Source organism: Eretmochelys imbricata, chromosome 23, assembly GCF_965152235.1.
Source record: "Eretmochelys imbricata isolate rEreImb1 chromosome 23, rEreImb1.hap1, whole genome shotgun sequence".
NCBI lineage: Eukaryota > Metazoa > Chordata > Testudines > Cheloniidae > Eretmochelys > Eretmochelys imbricata.
Window position 1 is genome coordinate 8,458,943 of NC_135594.1, and position 19,961 is coordinate 8,478,903.

The following is a 19,961-nucleotide window of genomic DNA, read 5'->3' on the forward strand; positions in this document are numbered from 1 at the left end:
CACAGCAGGATCATGGGGAGCAAGAGCTGGTGACCGAGCCAGGGGACTCTGCAGCAGCGTCTGGGCCTCCGAGGAGAACCCCCGAGGCTCTGTGCCTCCAGTTCCCTCCTCCCCAGGGGGAGCAGCAGAGGAACCGGATGCTGTGGACTCTTGTAGCATGTCTGGGAGCAGCCCTGATGTGTGTGTGGCCAGAGATGTGAGTGGAATCATTATCCACCATTCCCCCCCAACCCCAGGCTGGTGTCTTTGAGGACTGAATGTGCTGGTTTCCCATTTACATTTCGCAACACACAGACTACTAGCCACAGCCCAAGGCTGGTCTGACTCACAGGGAGCAGTCACATCTCCCCCCAGGCCAGTGCTCTCCGTGTCTCCAAGGGGGACCCCCTGCTCACACCAGAGGCAGTGACCTACACCAGTAGTGTGAAATCCATAGAGGTTCAGCATCCCTAACTGGGGAACTTTCCCAGGGGCAATTTTTAGGAGTATGAAATACTCAGACAGGACACCCAGGGGCATGTGGTTGGCGTGAGTTGGTGTCTGTCCACACTGCTCCAGTTGCCACAGCCTCCAAGACACATTTACCCAGAGCAGGAGCTTAGTACATGGGTGAGTTTATCAGCAACCACTGAGCAAGTGACATTAACCTGGGCTCTGACCTCCAGCCCCGCTCTGGTAGCATCAGCCCTCATCCACTGCTCTTCAATTTCCATCCTCAGCTCAGGCCCCAAGCGCCCCTCCAGGGGCTCTGTGTCCCTGTCACACAGAGCCAGTCCCACTCAGCCCAGGCACATGGCTCACACAGACACTGTGTGGCTGTAAAGCAACCAGACATGAGCAAGGAGGGAATGAAAACCTGGCACATCTCAGGTGTTCGGGCTTCTCATGGAAAACGGGGACTGTGCTGCTATATGGGACATGTGGCCTGTGGACAGTACTCTCATTGGCTGGGGATGTTACAGCAGCTGGGGACTGTATGGCTTCAGAAAAGTCCTGGCCACACCCCCATTCCCAAGCCACGCCCCCTATCCAAGTTCAGGGTGATATAGCAGCCAGGGACTGGCTGGACAGAGGAATGTCCCGTCTCTGCCCCCTTTCCCAGGCCATTCCCCTATGCCAGGACCCCACTTAAGGTCACTTTGGGGCCAGCAGGTGCAGTTTACAATCCTCCCCACTCCCCAGGAGACTGTCTGGCTCAGTGATTCTGTACCAGGGTCCCAGGGCATCAGTGTTGGCTGGGACAAGGTGCAGGGGATGGAGGTGCCGTTCTCCTAGCCACCCGGCCCTGCTGAGAATACAGCACAGGGACTGTCCCCAACATAAAAGTGAGCACAACAGATGGCCGATGGGGAGGTCTCTGCCTCAGGGGAGCAGCAACGCTCTGGGTCTGCACTGCTACTGCTACCAATCGTGATTTTTTCACTAATCCTGGATTTCAGGGGTCTGCGTCTCTCCTGCCCGGCCCACAGTGTGCCATTTGTACCAATTCAGCGGGGGTGTAACTCTGGGGTCATTTCACACTCGCTGTGCCCAGGAGACATGGTTGACCCCGTGTGCCAGGCAGAGGGGAATCGGCCACAGAGCTGGGTATTTCTGGTGTAAATATCCCAGTGCGCTAAGCCCTGCCCTGCCGCCCTCAGTTCGGGAGCTGCCTTTGGCCTGCGTTACAGCCTGGAGACGGATTTGTACAGGGTTTCCCTAGCACTAGCCCCCAAAACAGGACTGGATCAACAGCTCTGAAGGCCTTGCCCCTCCCCCACTGCACTTCCCCTTGCCCTAACACTTTCTAGCACTTGTTTTTTTCCGACCCATTTTCATGCTGTTTTTTCTCCCTCTCCCCAGAGGCTGCAGGTGGGGTGAGGCTGTGCCCTGGGGGCTCTTTGGGGCTGGGCACCTACATATCCACAACTGAGCAAACCCCATATATAGGGGCTGTATTTAGCTGGAGACTCTGTGGGGCTGTGTGTGTTCTGAGAGGTGAGCCCCACGGGGGCAAAGAGGTTTGGGTGGCTGTGTTATTCCAGGGCCGGTCTTAGGGAAAATGGCGCCCCCCCCCATCATCCAGCCCCAATGGGCACCCTGCTCCCCCCCATCACATCTGGTCTCCGCTGCCTCCCCAGTGTTTAATTTGTATTGAAAGATGGGCCAGAGCTCAGCCCTGGCACAAAATAAGCCCTGGCAAGGCGGCCTGTTACTGGTGGGTCCTGGCCCGGCACCCAGCTCTGAAGGCAACGCCACCGCCAGCAGCAGTGCAGAAGTAAGGGCGGCCAGGCATATGGTGTATTGCCACCCATATGTCTGAGCTGCTGCTGTGGCTTGTGGTGCCTGGTGCTTGGCATGTGGCTCAAGGCGGGCTTTGCGCAGTCACACAGGGGCTGCATCTTGCCATAGCCCATGGCAAGTCCTGGCTCACCGGGGCACCATTTCAGATTTTGAGGGAGGGTGAGGAAACTTTAATCATGATTCCAGGGATTGCTTAGCCACCTGAAAACTCGGGGGTTTTTGCGGATAATAATCTAGGAATTAGCTGTCAGGAGCCTGTATCTAATTGTTAAAGCCACGTTTAAAGGTATATGTAAATTTAGAACAATCAGGAGATAATACAGCAGATATTCCCAATCCCAAACCTTGAGGTATCAGTTGTGGAACAGATACCAGAAACACACGTTAGATACTTTGTACACTATCTTTAGTAGAGATAAATAAAAATAAATAAAATTTGCTTAAAATCTGCTTACTTCCTCTACCATACATACTCTGCGTTACTGCCATTATCTGCTCTATTTTAGTCAATTGTTTTCCATTCCACTAAAAACATAATTTTAACATATGCGCTTAAGGTTTTTTTTCTCATTTATTAAGAAAAGGAATTTATATTTCTAATTATTTTAGCGTTTAGGTTTACTGATCAAAATCATGTATGTGACTCACTAACACTTAACTCCATCATTGCTATTGATATCATAGTTGGAACTCATCTGTTGTCATGCAAATTTTAAATTATTTTACAGATATAACTAAAAATACAATTTGAAAATAAGCAACCTTCATCTGCCCGGTTTCTAAAGTTATGTTTTTAGCTAATGTTTTTTAAACTGGCACTGCTAAGGTTAGTACAAGCTGAAGTTACATTCTAGAAGGATACTATTATTTGATTGTACCATTTTAAATAATAAATGATAAAGCACAACATGATAACAAAAGTAATAATGATAATTACTCCAGCCAGGACAGGTTAGGCCTTTTAGAACTCACTACACAAAGAATTAAAATTAAGCCTAAGAGAGAAATAAAATTATGAAATACACAGACTGGTAAAAAAAACCCTAAAACAACAGCAATTTGGAAGACTAAAATTACAGAGAATATACGTGCTTTGCAGGAAGTACCAAGAAGTAATAACAAAAACATAATACAAGTTTGTGTTGGGATGTGTGTGTGTGTGAGGAGAGACAGTTTTTGTTGGAGAAGTGTGTGAGAGTGTGTGTGTGAAAAAGAGCCAGTGTGTGTTGGGGGAGTGTGAAAGAGAAACTGTGTGTGTGTGTGTGTGTGTGTGTGAGAGAGAGAGAGTGTGTGTGCTGGGGGAGTGTATGAGAGACAGCGTACTGCCCCTTTAAGCAGAGTGGCACTCACCAGTCTAAAGGCTTGTTCAGACAGCAGCAGCTGCCAGTTTCTGTCCCACTCCTGACCCCTGTCACCCCCCCACCCCAGATCACAGAGATGGGGTAAATGGACGGGGGGACACCCAGACATCAGTGCCCCCTCCTACCCTTACCCCCCGCTCTGCACAGCAAACAGGAGGCTCCTGGGAGCAGCTGGCCAGGGGCGGCTCCAAAGCAGGAGGCAGGAGCAGCTGCGGATGCAGATGGCTGCAGAGCATCAGGGCAGGATCACTCCTGAGTTGGAGGCGCCCTGCTGAGAAGGGCAATTCGGGTCTTTACCCCTTTTGCCGTACCAAAGGCCGGCTCTGGTTACAGCCTGAGCCTGGGGCCCCATATGTGTGAGCCGCTCCAGCCCTGGATGTGATGGGACCCAGTGCTGAGGTGGGCCTGGGCTGGGACATTCTGATCTGGGTTCGGGGCTGGAGTTTGACTCCTTGCACCGTGTATAATTTGGGGAGCAGTGGGCAGTTTGGGGTACAGTGTCCTGGAAGCATGGCTGACACTCAGCTCCCAGGTGGGGGTTTCACAAATGCCGGGCCCCTTCCCAGGGACTCTCCATGTGGTTTGTCATGTGGGACCTGTCCAAACCCAGCGCTGCCCCTGCCCAGGGACTGTCTGTGGGGTTTACCATGTGAGACCTGGGCATGGGGCGCAGGCTGGGGAAATGCAGCTGCCCCTCCTTGAGGGGGGGAATGAACATATTAAACGTGAGTGCTGTGCCCCCTCTCCCCCCGGCACATTAGCCACCACCTCCTGTGAGACCCTAGGGGCTCAGTCGCTTTGGCCTGTTTGCTGAACTTTCTGAGCCACACCCCAACCTGGGTCATAGTTAGTACTGTTTATGTGGGGCAGCACCCACAATGTGCCAGGCACCTCCCAGACCCCGCAGAGGGGACAGTCCCTGAGGAGCTCACAGTCTAAGGGCAGACAGACACAGAGGGGGGTAGGCGAACAAGACAAGAATTGTCTGTGAAAATCCCTATGTTTTGCTCTAGGCAGGTGAAGCAATGGGATTGCTCAGAGGAATTGAAATATGGAGAACCCAGGGCCTTGGGGAGGAGCGCAGAGCAGAGGGGTGCGTGGGAGGCAGCACAGTGGGAACTGCTGTGAGAAACTGGGAGCCGGGTGGACGGGGCTGGGGGAGCAGGAGGATGGAGCGGACGGGGCTGTGTTCCATCCCCTGGGAGTTCCAGTCTGGAGGCTCAGGCTGAGTGATGGTGTGTTCTCTCCAGGATATTGGTGATGATCGGGGCAGACACGAGGAGGAAAAGGACCAGGGTGGAGCGCAGGATCCAGATGTAGACAGGCATGGCTGGGCCTGGAACACACAAGGAGACATTGTATGGGAGGCTGGGCGGCAGGGAAATGGCTCTAGGGTGTTCAGGCTCAGAGTGGGTGTGACGTTGCACTCTATATGTTTTATGGAAATATGCTTATATGTGGGAATATGATGTAACTGAAATATGCTTTATGCAAAAGTTCTCTTGTAAGGTATCATAACAAAGATTACAACCTACTGAATATATTCCTTCTGTTTGTATGTATTTAACATTCTTGTATCTGAAGCTAGAAATATGAAGTATAACTCTGAGGTCCTATTGTAATTATGCAAGGTGTGGGCCATTAATGGTGGCTTGGAATCTTGATGGCTCCCATTCACTAGGACCATTGGTTGTGAATGGGTTTATTTACTTGCAAACCTTCCTGTGTACAAGCCGAGGAAGAATGGAGGCTGTGGTCTCACAGGACATGTGACCATATCACAGGCTATTGGAATCCATCTTAACCCTGGAGCTTTTCCATTCAGAAAGGGCGGGGGGGGAAGGGGGGGCGGGACCCAGAGAGACAAAAGATTCCAGCCTTGTATCAAAGCTATAAAAGGGGGTGGAACAGAACAAAGGGGGCTGCCAATCATGAGAAAACCCCTGCTAACCACCTCAGATGTCTGCTGGAACTAACAAGGTCTGTAGCAGGGGAAAGGATTGGACCCAGACTAGGAAGGACTCTAGTCTGTGAAAGAAGCTTATTGGAACATCTCTGAGGGTGAGATTTTACCTGTAATCAGTTTCTTAATGTATTAGGCTTAGACTTGTGTGTTTTTGCTTTATTTTGCTTGGTAACTTACTTTGTTCTCTCTGTTATTACTTGGAACCACTTAAATCCTAGTATTTATACTTAATAAAATCACTTTTGTTTATTAATAAACCCAGAGTAAGTGATTAATACCTGGGGGAGGAAATAGCTGTGCGTATCTCTCTATCAATGTTATAGAGGGCAGACAATTGATGAGTTTACCCTGTATAAGCTTTATACAGAGAAAGACGGATTTATTTGGGGTTTGGATCCTATTGAGAGCTGGGTGTCTGGATGCTGGAGTCAGGTAACCTGCAGAGCTGTTTTCATTTAAAGCCTGCAGCTTTGGGGCGTGGTCCAGACACGGGGTCTGTGTTGCAGGAGGCTAGCATGTCTGGCTCAACAAGGCAGGGTTCTGGAGTCCCAAGCTGGCAGGGAAAATGGGCTCAGAGGTAATTTCAGCACATCAGGTGACAGTCCCAAGGGAGTCTCTGTGACTGAACCCATCACAGTGGGGCCCCCACAAGGCAGCTCTGGCTCCAGCTGGGCAGCTGTGTCCCCCCAGAACTCCCGAACTCCTTCACAGAGTCCACACCCCTCTCCCACACTCTGACCCCTTGGCCCCAACCTGGAGCCCAGAGCTCATGCACCCCAGGCCCCTCATCCCCAGCCCCACTCCAGAGCCCGCACCCCCAGCCGTAGCCCTTACCCCCCCCCCACATCCCAACCCCCAGCCCGGTGAAAGTGAGTGAGGGTGAGGGAGAGTTAGCGACGGAGGACGGGGGATGGAGTGAATGCGGGCAGGGCCGCTGGAAAGGGGTGGCGTAGGAGAGGGGCCGTGGGGAAGAGGGCGGGGCAAGGGTGTTCGGTTTTCTGAAATTAGAAAGTTGGCAAACCTAGTCACTCACCTTCCTGAGACGGCGGATCCTCAGGGCTGGGGCCGGTGCTCGGGATCAGCTTCTGGCCTGGGCAAAAAACACAGACAACATCAGGGACATTCAGCGGTTCAGTGGCCAGCCAAGCAGAGATCATCCCAGAGATGCAGCTGCTACAAATCCCTAGACCATGTCTCTCCAAAGGAGCCTCAGACACACTGGGCCAGATCCCATCTGGTGTAAATTGGCCCCACTCTACTGGAGTCAATGGGCCAGATCTCTAGCTGGTGCAGATCAGCCCCGCTGCATTGACATCAGTGATCCAGATTCCCAGCTGGTGTAATCATAGTTAATAATCATAATGCACTAGCACCTGATGGTCAAATCCAGGTCAGGTCTCATTGAGCTGGTAGCTTTACAGACAGGATAAATGTCAATCCCTGCCCACAACGATCATGAGTGGATGAGACAGAGAAACTGGCCAAGAGGTGGGCTTGGAAAATGGAGTTAGAAATCTAATAAGAACATAAAAACAGCCAGACTTGATCAGACCAATGGTCCATCTAGCCCAGTATCCTGTCTTCTGACCGGGGCCAATGCCGGGTGCTTCAGAGGGAATGAGCAAAACAGGACAATTCATGAGTGATCCATCCCCTGTCATCCAGTCCCAGCTACTGGCAGTCAGAGGTTTAGAAACACCCAGATCATGGCTAATAGCCATTGATGGACCTAACCTCCAGGAACTTATCTCATACTTTTTTTCAACCCAGTTATCCTTTTGGCCTTCACAACCTCCCTGGAACAAGTTCCACAGGTTGACTGTATGTTGTGTGAAGAAATACTTTATCTTTGTTTTGAATCTGCTGTCTATTCATTTCATCTTGTGACCCCTGGTTCTTCTGTTATGTGAAGGGATAATAACACTTCCTTACTCACTTTCCTCACACCATTCATGAGTTTATAGACCTTCTAACATATTGATGAGGCCTGATTTCCCTTTATAAAAGCTGTGTTGATTCTCCCCAACATATTGTGTTCATCTATATGTCTGATAATTCTGTTCTTTACTATAGTTTCAACCATTTGGCCTAGTACCGAAGTCAGGCTTACCACCTTGTAATTGCCAGGATCGCCTTCAGAGACTTTTTTAAAAAAATCAGCATTATATTAGCTACCCTCCAGTCATCTGGTCCAGAGGCTGATTTAAGCAATAGGTTACATATCACAGCTAGTAATTCTGCAGTTTCGTATTTGAATTTCTTCAGAATTTTTGGGTGAAGACCATCTGGTCCTGGGGACTTATTACTTTTTAATTTATCCATTTTATCCAAAGCCTCATCAATTGACACCTTGATCTGGGACAGACCCTTAGAGTTAACAGGCTGTGCACAATCCCAGTCCAGCTCGGTAATGATCACAGCTCACTACCTGCCTCGCCATGAACAGGTTCCTGTGGCAGAAGCCCACAAAATTTTAAAATGTCTGACGCCAGCCAGCTGTTCCCTTCCCTCTCCTCACATGTGTGGCATACTCCCCCCACCCCACTCTCCTGCTGGTAATAGCTTATCTAAAGTGATCATTCTCCTTACAATGTGTATGATAATCAAGTTGGGCCATTTCCAGCACAAATCCAGGTTTTCTCTCCCCCCCCACCCCCCTCCCCACACAAACCCACTCTCCTGTTGGTAATAGCTTATCTAAAGTGACCACTCTCCTTACAATGTGCATGATAATCAAGGGGAAGAGCAGGTTTTTCCCCACTAATTAAAAGACAAAAGGTCATGATCTTCTTTGAAGGGCAGAGTGTGAAAATGGACAAACTGTCACAGATATTCAGTAGTTTTATTGTCATCATGGTCTACTTTACTAAAACTTCATGAAGTACAAGTACGGAACAAAGCAGCACGACTAACTGATTTTTTTGGCTCACTGGCTATTTAAAAAAATGTTTTTAAAAAAATTTTCAGTGAATCAAAAAGTTGGAAAAAAAACCTTCTTGAGGCTGCTATTCTACACCTCATTTGTATGAGGCTTTTGGCGTTTGAAGTGATGTGTAATCGCTGTATATCTGCCCCACAGATGGTGAGGGCTCTGGAGAGGGGACATTGCTCCAAGGTAAATGGTTTTGCTCCCTGCTGTGGGATTTCCCTGTAGGAAAGCGGGAGGGCTGGGCTGGGACGAGGGGGGAGCACATGCCAATCTCAATGGGGGGACTTTACCCCACCGCAGGTGCCTGCAGGGGGATGGGGGGCAGGAGGCCTCAGGAGCTCACCTCTGTGTGGGGAATGTAAAATGTCCAGGCAGCCCCACATGCCACCGTCTGCTCCCCAGGAGGCTGGGGGCTGCCATGTCCCCGTGCTGTGGCTGGCGGTGTGGAGGGAGCCGGACTCTTACCCCATGGCGATGGAGGTCACAGCTGTGCAGAGCCTGGCGGGGACAGAGACAGGGGTTCAGATTCCACAGGCAGCGGAGCCAGGAGATAAATGAACTAGTCAGTTCTCCTATCACAGAGCCCCTAGCGATGGCCTGGACGGACGTGTGTCCATGGGGCAGGGGCCTGGGGAGGAGGCAGGGTCCGTGTGGGCTCTGGCTTTGTGAGGCACCATCAGGCACAAACATCTGGCCAGGGAGTCAGTGGCTGCCGGGCTGCGATCCTGCCCCGCGCCGGTCAGCAGCAGACCCTGGCAGGGTTCCCATACGTCCAGGTTTCCCTGGACATAACTCTTTTGGTCCTCCCTTATTTTTGCGCTGCTCTGAAGGCAATGCTAAGCCCACTGCAGGGCTCTGCCCCCTCCCCATTCAAAGCAGAAGGAATCTTTGTACGTTCCGTCCCCTTCAGCTTCCCCTTCCCCCAGTAGTGTCCTGTATTTGGGAACTTGAAACATGGTAACCCCAGACCATGGTGTCAGTGCTGCCCCTTGGAAAGGGCTCCATGGCACAGGTGAGGGGCCGACCCCAGCTGCCCCTGCCTTGGTGCTGGGTACAGGGCAGCAAAGAACCAGGGCAGAGCGAGATCCCTGCGGGGTTAGGAGCCAGGCACGAGGTCTCTAAACAGCTGGGCTTGGGCATTCACAGGCTCCCCGAGGCTCATTAGGGACATATCAAGGCCAGGTGCAATGTCCCCTGTGCAGAAGGGCCAGCACTTGGCAGAGGCCCCTCCAGACAGGCTGTGAGCAGGACTCATGTTGCAAGTTCACCTCCACCTTCAGACCGCTCACCCTGCTCCATCCCCTGTCCCAGGGCCTGCTATCCCGCTCTGGGTCTGGATCCTCTGCTCTGCCCTGGTCCTGCTCCTGCTCCTGCTGACTTCTGCCCCGATCGTCACCTGCATCCAGAGGAAAAGAGCTATCATTCGGTACGATCTGGAGGGCTTTAGGTGGAATGGCATGGAGGAAGAGGAAGGAGAGGTGACTGAGGGCTCTGGATGTCTCCCCTGTCCTGGGCAGGTTGGAGGGTCGTCTGGGATTTCAGAGAGGTCTGTGGTTTATGCCTTTGTGCAGAAACCTGTCCATGAGGCTCAGGGGGAGTAACTCATTGATCAGACTTGAGGGGGGAGGGGAGGTCCCTGATAAATGTGTGACACCAAGCAGCCCCCATAGGTTCCCCTTACATGGGATATGAAAGTTAGCTTAACTCCAGACCCACCCATTTCCCCCTCTTCCCTGGCCGGTGGCTAGGCCAGCTCCTGCTCTCTGTGCCTGTATCCTGGGGCAGCAGTGGTAAGCATGGCCCATCTCCTCACACTGCCCTGCCCTTCAGTCACACCAGTGTGTGTGTGTGTAAATCCAGAAAACCTCATGGCCTGCAGCAGCTTTACTCTGGGGTCACGTGCATGTCACCAGGCCAGGATCCAGCCCCTGTGTTTGAGCAGAAATATTTGCTTAATAAGGGTTTAATTTTCACTCCTGCTGGGCCAGGCTTGGGGCCAGGGATGCTGTGGGCCCTGCTCCGGTACGGCACGCACAGACAGGAGGGCTGGGAGCTCCCAGTGATAGCTGGAATTTTCACAATGGCTGAATCATAGAATCATAGAATATCAGGGTTGGAAGGGACCCCTGAAGGTCATCTAGTCCAACCCCCAGCTCGAAGCAGGACCAATTCCCAGTTAAATCATCCCAGCCAGGGCTTTGTCAAGCCTGACCTTAAAAACCTCTAAGGAAGGAGATTCTACCACCTCCCTAGGTAACGCATTCCAGTGTTTCACCACCCTCTTAGTGAAAAAGTTTTTCTTAATATCCAATCTAAACCTCCCCCACTGCAACTTGAGACCATTACTCTTCGTTCTGTCATCTGCTACCATTGAGAACAGTCTAGAGCCATCCTCTTTGGAACCCCCTTTCAGGTAGTTGAAAGCAGCTATCAAATCCCCCCTCATTCTTCTCTTCTGCAGGCTAAACAATCCCAGCTCCCTCAGCCTCTCCTCATAAGTCATGTGTTCTAGACCCCTAATCATTTTTGTTGCCCTTCGCTGGACTCTCTCCAATTTATCCACATCCTTCTTGTAGTGTGGGGCCCAAAACTGGACACAGTACTCCAGATGAGGCCTCACCAATGTCGAATAGAGGGGAACGATCATGTCCCTCGATCTGCTCGCTATGCCCCTACTTATACATCCCAAAATGCCATTGGCCTTCTTGGCAACAAGGGCACACTGCTGACTCATATTCAGCTTCTTGTCCACTGTCACCCCTAGGTCCTTTTCCGCAGAACTGCTGCCTAGCCATTCGGTCCCTAGTCTGTAGCGGTGCATTGGATTCTTCCATCCTAAGTGCAGGACCCTGCACTTATCCTTATTGAACCTCATCAGATTTCTTTTGGCCCAATCCTCCAATTTGTCTAGGTCCTTCTGTATCCTATCCCTCCCCTCCAGCGTATCTACCACTCCTCCCAGTTTAGTATCATCCTCAAATTTGCTGAGAGTGCAATCCACACTATCCTCCAGATCATTTATGAAGATATTGAACAAAACCGGCCCCAGGACCGACCCTTGGGGCACTCCACTTGATACCGGAACTCTTTGAACACCCCCCCCCCGCGGACACACACACACTGTTCCCCAGAGGCTGTGATTTCTATCCTTGATTGTTGTAGCATAGGGGCAGACACTGAAGTACAAGCCCTGTTCCATACAGTTCCAAGTCCCACTCTGCTCTGCATTACAGGCGTGCGCTACAAGTTTATGCTGTAAAGAGGCTGAAATATTTGTTGTCTAAATATGAAATCGTTCCAAGTGGTTGCAGAAAATAAGCTGTGGTTTGGTATTTTACTCTGTCAGGCCAGACCTTGAACAATATGCACTGTCACCTGCTCTACCAGGGGCTGGACTGGGGGTTATTCTTCCAGCCCCTCAGCCATGCTGCGAATGCAGCACTGCAATCATCCCTGAGATAGAAATGAGCGTGGCAGACAAGTGATGGGGGATCATTGTATCCTGAGAGCAGCATCGCTCTGAGACTGTGTCTATAAATACTACCAGGCTGTGGGGACAGGGTCTCAGGGGGCGGGGGAGAGACTCCTGCGCTGAGAACAGGACCACAGCCAGTAACCACAGGCCCCTCTCTCTGCTCACCTCACAGGCAGGGGGGCTCTGTTTAGAACTAGGATTGGACGGATTTGCTTCTTATTGGTAAATGTCAGCAAACATCAATTTCCCAGGACGCACACAAACCCACGAGAAAATATTTTCATCGATAATAATAGAAATATGCAATTAAGCGAAGTAAGAGAAAGGCTGTGTGAGACATTATTAGAGGCTGATTTAAGGATATATACTGTGTATATATGATAATTTATGTTTTAATGGTTATAAAGCTTTAACTTTTTGAATCTCAACGTCTACTGTCATTAAATAATTATTGTCTGACCCCTCATTGTAATTTCCTCCACTGTGAAATATAAATCAATAAATATACAAACGTTGCCGAAACCCCATGATTTTAACCAATAGTGAACATTTAAATTGATAACAAATGTTAAAAACAAACCTTCAAAATCAATATCGACAGTATGTTTCAAAATTATAATAAAAATTGAATTCTGAAAAGGCTATTTATAACCCTGGGCTGGGACCTGCGGGAGCCACCAGGGGACGTCATCCAGAAACAGACACAGCATATGTTATGGGGTCAGTCATGTGACTCAGTCACACCCCCAAGTGATGTCCCAGCACCCCCATTGTGATCTGCCCAGGGGCAACTAAGCATACAGAGAGGGATGGGACATGGGGTGCTCTGGATCCAGCATCCTGGCAATTAGATGGAGGCACAACGCTCAACAGGGGCCTCTCACAGGGCACGGGGGCAGTGTGGGGAGAGGGCGCAGTGTCACCCCCACATGGCTAGAAAAGGGACAAGGGGATTGCCCGGTGGCAGGGGGGAAGGGAGGCGGTTGCTTCTTTATGAAGAGCCCTGGAGAGCCCTCCTGGGGAAATGGAACAAACTGGGGAATGGGATGAATTCTCGGGGGGGAGGGCAGGAGCAGATGGTACTCATGCAGGAGGGGAAATGGAAGCCATTGTTATGAGGATGGCCACCGCTTCCATTGGAAACAATGGGAAGCAGCACTGCCATGTCAGTGATACCTTTGGGTATGACAGGGAGGGTGCCCCAAGTAAAGATGGCCACCATTTCCCATTGTTTCTAAGGGAAATGAAGCCACAGCCTTCAATTCTGCAGGCCACAAAAAGGGCAACCTCTCTGCCACATCAGGGACATGGGTGGCCATCTTCTCTGAGGGCAGCTTATGGCTTCACTTCCATTTGAAAACAAGGAGGAAATTGGACATCAAGGCCATGGGCAGCCTCCCAAGGCTTTATGGAAATGATAACCATTACCCAGAGGGCAGCCTACATCTTCAATCCTAGCAGAAACAATGGAAAATGGCAGCCATCTTTACTAGGGGCAACCTCCTGTTCACATCCATGGTATTCAATGGCATAGTAGCCATTTTCCCTGAAGGCAGCCTGTAACTTCAGACTTATTGGGAACAATGGGAAATCAGAGCCATCTTTACTAGGGGCAACCTCCCTTTCACATTCCAAGCCAATAGTCTCACGGCAACCGTCTTCCCCCGGGCAGCTTCAGGCTTTTTCTATAATGGCATTAAAGTCACAGGCTTCCCTCTAGACAGATAGCTGCCATGTTGCTACACCCTTGGAATGTGAAAGGGAAGCTGCCCTTAATAAAGATGGCTGCCATTTGTGACAGCAGGATATGCAGCGAGGAATTTCCAAAGGGGCTTGAGTGTCTGAGGTGCTGACAGCCATGAAAGCCCATGAGTGAGGGGTGCCTGACTCCTTTGGGGCCTTTTCAACACCTAACCCTAAAATAATGTTGTTATTGTGGAAACAGCTCCATTTTTAGGGGCTTTATCTGGAGAACCTCTTTCTCAAAGGGCCTCAGATTTCCTTCACACACTCTGCCTCAGCCACTCACCCAGGCTTCCACTTTTCAGGTGGATTTGACTTGTCCTGTGGATTTTAGGCAAAGTTTAATATTCTGCTTTAAACAGAAACTTTGTTGCTGCAATAACTATGGGAAGCCACCATTGCTCTGTAATTCTCTGTCTTGGCTCGCCTGGGAGTTGGGCTCAGAGGGGCTGGTCTAGTCCAGTATCAAACCCCAAAGCTGGAGAGTTGGGCTCAGGGGGGCTGCTCTGATCGGGTATCAACCTCTCAATCTTCAGCATTTGGGAACAACAGAGAAACTGCCCAGCCCATGAGAGAGGAGCTGTGCAAACAACCTCCCCCTCTCACCAGGGAGTGAGGTCCCTGGCCATTGCAAGGCCGGTAGCAGACACAGCCCCGTCTCTCACAGGGGCTGTGGCTTTTCTCTCTGAACCTTGGGGAGCACGTGGCAGATCAGAGAGCACCTGCAGCTTCTCTGGTCCCTGCAGATCAGCAGCGGAGAGGCCAGATCAGAGAGCCACGGCATTTCTCTCACTGAGACACTATGAAGCAGAGCGTGAGAGACGGCACCTGGATCCCCGAGAGGCAGATGCCGCTATGGCATTGCCAGCCTGTGGGGTTATCACGGCTTCTCCCCATGATCCTGCCGCTGGGCCTATGGCTTCTCTGTGAGTATGGACACAACGGGCCGGGTTGGGTTTTAGGAGAAGGCTGAGATGAGACAGGCAGAGAATTGTTTGCTTAATTAGTCCTGAGAGGCATGTTCCAGGTGGGCTGTTAGACTGCCATCGCTGCCCTAGACCCCAGAGAGGCCGAAGCCAGCCCAGCACCCTCATCACACACCCCTGGTCTCCAGTACATCGCTAGCACTGCCAAACACTGTTACTTTTCCCTGCTTACTGTTTTCTATATCAGAGGATTTAAAACACTTTCAACCCTTCAGGCAAAATCCACATATTTTAACAGCTGCAATGTCTGTGCGATCTCAGGCCCTGGCCCGAGCACGGGCCCAGCACTGAATATTGCCAGGGCCGTTTTAAATCACTCAAAAAGAAAAGGAGTACTTGTGGCACCTTAGAGACTAACCAATTTATTTGAGCATGAGCTTTCGTGAGCTACAGCTCTCTTCATCGGATGCATACCGTGGAAACTGCAGTAGACATTATATACACACAGAGACCATGAAACAATACCCCCTCCCACCCCAGTGTCCTGCTGGTAATAGCTTATCTAAAGTGATCATCAAGTTGGGCCATTTCCAGCACAAATCCAGCACAGGTTTTCTCACCCTCCGCCCCCGACCCCCCACACAAACTCACTCTCCTGCTGGTAATAGCCCATCCAAAGTGACCACTCTCTTCACAATGTGTATGATAATCAAGGTGGGCCATTTCCTGCACAAATCCAGGTTCTCTCACCCCCTCACCCCCCTCCAAAAACCACACATACAAACTCAATCTCCTGCTGGTAATAGCTTATCCAAAGTGACCACTCTCCCTACAATGTGCATGATAATCAAGGTGGGCATAATGCTGGAAACGGCCCTTTCTTAAAGGGACAGTGCACCGTTTCTGAGATTTCGCAAGCAGCCAGCTCACATTGTCTCTCTCTCTCTCACACACACACACACACACACACACACACACACACACTGTCTCTTTCACACTCACCTCCCAACACATACTCGTATTATTGTTGTTGTTACTTCTTCGTACTTCCTGTAATGCACATATATTCTCTGTAATTTTATTCTTTCAAAGTATGTGATTTTAGTGTTTTGACTGGTTTGTGCATTTCATATTTTTCATTTCTCTTCCCCTTAAATTGAATTCTTTGAGTAGTGAGTTCTAAAAGGCCTAACCTGTCCTGGCTGGAGTAATTATCCCTATGGTAACTTTTTAAAAATATATATTCTATCTAGTTTTTTTGTTTCTACTGATGGCACACATAGGCACATACCTCGGTGCACATAACAAAATTTATTCTGCACATGGATGGAAAAAATGAGAGGGAACATTGCTATGGCAGCTCCCGCTCTCTGTGCCCATGTCCTGGAGAGACTGCGAGGCGACTATGTAAAATGACCCTCCCGCACACACCCCAGTCCATGCTCTTCAGTCACACAGCTCTCTGTGTGTGTGTAAATACAGAGGAACCCCACGGCTTGCAGCAGTGTCATCCTGGGATCATGCTCCTGCCCCCAGGACAGAGTCCGGCCCCATGTGTGAGCAGTGACACATTCACTTCATAAGGGTTTAATTTTCATTCCTGTAGGGCCTGGCCTGGGGAGAGGGAGCCGGATCCAGCAGGAGAGAGCTGTGGGCCTGTCCCAAAGGGTGCTGTTTGCCTGCCATCCCTGGGGCTGTGTGTCTATAAATACTGCCAGGGCCGAGGGGATGGGGTTGGGGTTGGGGTTGGGGTTGGGGTTGGGGTTGGGGGAGGAGACACTCCTGTGCTGGGAACAGGGACCACAGCCTGCAACCACAGCCATGCTCATCTCACACACAGCACGGGGCTCTGTTTAGAACTAGGCCTGGATGGATGAGATTGTTATTGGTAAATATCAGTAAACATCAAGTTCCCTGCATGCACACAAACCCACAAGAAAATATTTCCGTCGATAATAATCATACATTTGCAGATAAGCAAAGTAAGAGAAATGCTGCTCGAGACATTGTTAGAGGTTGATTTTGGGATATTTACTGTATATTTTGACATGTGATTATGCCAATTTGTGTCTTAATGGTTAGAAAGCTTTAACTTTTTGCATCTCAACATCTACTGCCATTAAATAATTATTGTCTGACCCCCCCTTTAATTCCTTCCACTGTGAAATATAAATCAATAAATATAAAAATGTTGCTGAAAACCCATGATTTTAACCAATAGTGGACATTTAAACTGATAACAAAAATTTAAAAACCCTTAAAAATCAACATTGACATTGTCAAAATTATAAAGAAAAAAATTAAAAATTGAGTTCTATGTAGCCTATTTATAACCCAGGGCTCGGACCTGCGGGAGCCACCTGGGGGCATCCTCCAGAAACAAACACAGCACATGTTATGGGGTCAGTCATGTGACTCAGCCACACACACCCCCCCAACTGATGTCCCAGCACTTCCATTGTGATCTGCCCATGTGATTTCAAACACCACATTTATCTTTGGCCTTTCCTCCTTGTTCTGGTGGCAGCAGCTAGGGAGCAATTGCCATAGCATGTCTTTCACCCACCAGGACTCACAACCACCTCTCGAGAATGGGAATCTTGCAGGAGGCTTCCCCAACACTAGCATGATTACAGGCTTCAGCACTGTCTTCAGCAGATCAGCTGGTGACACCAGAGCCCTTTTAACTGATGGCCTGGCTGACTGGTTAAGGCGATGGACTGCTAATCCGTTGTGCTCTGTATGGCTGCATTCGAACCCCCCTTGTGGTCATTGGCCTTTGCTTCTTATCTTGGCCATGGCCGGGTTATTCCTCCATTGCTCTTCTGGTCCTTCCTGCCAAAGTTCCTGCTTGTACTAAGCGGAACTTGAATCCTGCTTGAAAGACTGGGACTGTCAAGGCTGATTCCCCACTCTGGCACAAGGTGGGGGCCCGCTAGGATTCAAAAAATTAATACTGGCCACTCCAGTCTTGTATTCAACTCCCAAGGTTACAGCTTCTCTCTGACCTTGGATGGATAGATGCTGCCACCACCCAAGTGCAGAACCCCTTTGAGAGCCCAGGAAGGCGCACTTGTGAATTCCTTCCTCTGGGGTACCCTCAAGCCCTTTCACCCCCACCCACTCCGGAAAAGAGTTGAGAAAGAAAACAAAGGAAATTAGTTGTTGCCCCCAGCTAATTAAACAACATGCACAAACCTCTTAGGACACCAAAAACTCAATCCTGTTCTTAAAAAAGGTAAATTTTATTAGAAACAAAAAGAAAGAAAATACATCTGGAACTTAGGCTTTTGCTAGATTTTAAAAGAGCAATTCCAAAAATTAAGCACCCAAAATAGCTTTCTTGGGGGTTCAGCTTAAAGGTTACAAGCAAACAAAAGCACCTGGGGTTAGCACAGAGGAGTCCACTAGCCATAAGAAATAAACAGAAATAAACCTAATTGTGTCTTTCTAAACAATCCTGATCTACTTACACATCTGGGGGTTCCAAATAAGTTGTTCTAGGAATGATCTGATGCTCTATGATCATATCTGGCTTAAAGCTTCTCATAGCATAACTGCTTCCCGTCCCCCTCTTTCCTGGAGAACAACATCAGACGTTTTTTCCCCATTTTAAAAAGTTCTAGCCTTCCCATTGGCTCTTTTGGTCAGGTGCCCACTCCCTTTCCTTTACCTGGGGGACTTTTTAAGCCTTTACAGGTAAAGCAAGCAGAGAACAGCCAGCAAGAGGGACTTTATAGCTAACTGGCTGGCTGGGTGTCCATAAAAGGGAGCTCCCCCCAACTTCATTTATCACAGGGACTCTTACTAGATATCTCTGCACCACCGCAGGCTTTAACGGCTATGTCTTCTATTCCTGACTTTGGCTGATCAAAGGACAGCTGGTGGCAATGGGGTCCTTTCGCATGATGAGTTAGCCAAGTCATTAAAGCAATGGACTGGTAATCTCGTGTGTTCTGAACGTGTGGGTACAAATCTGTCCTTTGTTTTTACTCCATGTTTTGGCTGTGATGGCTATTGGGTCCTTCCTCCATGCCCCTTCCTGCCAAAGCAACTCTTACAGTGACCAAACGAAGAACAGCTCCCAACAAAGTGGTTGTTTTTTTTGTCAGTGGGGACTCATGCACGAATCCTCCACCCTGCCATGCGTAGTAACATGCATTTGCCTCCCCCAGGTATTTCCCCAGAGCCCCATGTAACTTTGTTTGTCTGGCGAGTTCTTTGAAATAGTCCTTTGAAGCTCATAATGCTTCTGGAGGTTTACACTGGCCACGCCTCCCCCCTAGAGAAATTTTGTACAACCCCCAATAATACAGAAACTTTGCATTTTTAATACAATGGACTCCAAAGTGACTTACCCTTAATTCAGGTAGGTTTGCCCAGGATGTGCCAGGACATTGCCAGATCTGTCCCGCACCCTAAACGCTAACATTCCCTGAGAGGGGTGCTCGTATCCCACAATGCACTGCAAAAAGCCCACACAAGACAATGTGCCTGATGGCGGCATGAGGGATGCTGGGATGACGACCCCGGAGCCACACACCTCTTGCTGATGCAGCCTGTTGCTGTGGAAACGCCCAGCGCTGGCAAAGGCGATGAAGTGTGCACACGCGCTAGTGCCCTGGCAGTGCTGGCACCAGCAATGTTCCCATGAACACTTTTTGTGTATCAACGAAAGGGGTCAGAGCGGACGGCGTGCAGTAAAATACTGCTCCCTGAAGATGAAGCGAGGAGGAGAGAAGAGGTGTTGTGTAGTCTAGGACAGATGTGTACAGTCCAAAGGCTGTTCTGTTCCTTGTGCTTCTCCTGAGATATTCCCTGCACAGGAGGAGACGCTCCCCTGCTGGCCTGTTCTAGCATCATAGAATATCAGGGTTGGAAGGGACCGCAGGATGTCATCTCGTCCAACCCCCTGCTCAAAGCAGGGCCAAACCCCACTTTTTGCCCCAGATCCCTAAATGGCTCCCTCAAGGATTGAACTCACAATCCTGGGTTTAGCAGACCAATGCTCAAACTTCCCTCCCCCGCAGCTGAGTGAATGCAGCTCCCCAGAAGGGAAACAAGCCCAATCACTTTGTGTCTTTAGTGCACTCTCTGAGAGGAGCCATACGTTCGCCTCAGCTCAATTCAGCTGCAGTGTAGCACTCCCAAGGGAACCAGAAAAGACTTGAAGCTCTTGTTTGTTTTGTGGATACTAAGTTTAATAAGACTCCACTATTTAAACCGCCCCTGCTCTGGGAGTGTAAGATTTGGTGAGCCCAGACAGGAGAGGCTGAAT